We start from the raw sequence: 2,196 nt of genomic DNA on the forward strand, positions 1-2,196 counted from the left end.
TTTTTTATTTAGAAATTTCTTTCAGAATTGTTGTTAAACGTTAATTTTTATTAAACATAAGACTGAGGGTAAAATGGTAATTTTATGTCATTCAGACAGTTGATTCAGAACAGTTTCCAAACAACCTTTTTCTATCTGACACTAAATCATACAGAGTCTCTTAATCATTCTGACCACTTAATCATACTGTACTAAATCATTCAGCAACTGCCAAACAGCCCCTTAATGACTTATTTTGGTGTGGTATTGGTAACAAATATTTTTGAGTGTTTGGATAAACAACTTATACTGATGTCAAACCAGTAAATAAGGAATTTTTGAAGAACTTAAATCCTTCTGAATTATAATAAGTTGATAAGTATTTTTGTAAAAAAAATATAAGTTATTTTAAATAAGCAATCTCAAACACTTTCTTAATATGAAAAATATTTAATTAACCTAAAACAATAACAAATAATTTTAATATTATCTTATAAAGAATCTTTAATGAATATAATTAAAAAAAATGTTTTTTTAATGGAAGAAAAATAAAAAGGGTTTGATGTAGAGAGAAAATTGATCTCGATCATAACAGGTATTTATAATAACTTTTATAATGAAAACTGTAATCAGATTTGATCAGATCGGATACATAAATTTTAGTATCTAAATCCAGATTCGATCAACCGATGGTTGAAAAATAATTTTAAAGAAAATAAAATTAAAACCAATTTTTATCCTTGTGGATATATTTTATGTGATTTGTATTTGATTTTGATGTATAAGAATTTTGGGTGATCCAATTGTTATCAAGGGTGGATATGATGGGAGCAACAGGATCAAGTGGGAGCATGGCCACACAGGATTAAATAATAAAACAAGATAATCCAATAATTTTAATTTAAAATATGTAGATCCTTAAACCTAGTGCCCAACCAATTTTTAATGACAATTGGTATTTATGGATTAATCTTGTATTTTATTTAGTTCAGATGTTTCTGAATGATTTTCTGTTGTAATTTTCTTTAGAGAATATACATCCAGTAATTTATACATCATATTATAAAAAATCTGATATATCGTTGATGTTTCTGCTAGTTTTTGAAACAAAACGTATTCATTCCTTAACTTATGTAAAAGTACTTTAATAACGACACAAGAAGAAAGCAGGTACGCCTTCATTTTAATCACATTTGGATGGTCCATGGCCCATCACAATGTAGCTTATTGTTTTCTTTTCCATTAAGCCCATATATTTTGACTGATTTTTATGTTACAATATACACAAAGATCGTACATCAAATCAAAATGTATTTGACGTAGTGGTGTTCGGACATTTGGTTTTCTATAAAATAAAGGGTTCAAACCTTATCAAAGATCAAATGTCCATGGGCTTCTGGACTGAGTGGTCATCCCTTACTCAACCAGAAATCAAGCAGGTAAGGAGAGAGCAATTTTAGCCCCATAACCCCAAGACGGGAATACCGCCTCGGGCGCCTATGGTCTAGCCTTGCAAGAACACGATATCCAGCTCCACCCAGCCTACAAAGCAGACGGAAATCACGCATCGAATAGAAGACATGTGAATTTATTTGTCGTATAAAAAATATTATGTATTTAAAAAATAATTGTATGTCAAACTTATAGTATCCCTGATTATTTGATAAATAACTGATAAATATAAAGTATATGATGCTAAAGACAATATGTTGGGTTTTTGTCAAAATAACCACTAAGGAGAAAGTTTGCACTAGATTGTTTTACATGGGCACAACATTACAAAATAATCAGGTTAAACTTAAAGATATCATATATATATTTATGTAGAGGAGGTTTACATAATTTGTATAAACTTTATTCAACCAATCATAATTTGTTATTTTGTTCATTTTTGTTGTAATTATGAGAGGTTGGTTAATTATTTTCATTGTAGAGGGTGTTAATTATGAATATTATCATCTTTATTATATTCATTTTAAAAAAATTACATGAACCAGTTTCATTAAAATTTCATAAGTATTATATGATACAATTTCATAACCATATATGAAACAACTTCACCAAAATAAGTATTTGTTGGTCCCAAAGGGTCTACAAGAATACTAAACAGTTTGTAGAAGGGGGGGATGAATACAAACACAATTTTCAAATTTAAAATATATATTGATAAAGAAGATCAATACAGATTTTACAAGATTGTCTGCGGAAAGATAAGTT

Source organism: Cynara cardunculus, assembly GCF_001531365.2.
Source record: "Cynara cardunculus var. scolymus isolate 2C chromosome LG 6, CcrdV1, whole genome shotgun sequence".
NCBI classification, from domain to species: Eukaryota; Viridiplantae; Streptophyta; class Magnoliopsida; order Asterales; family Asteraceae; genus Cynara; species Cynara cardunculus.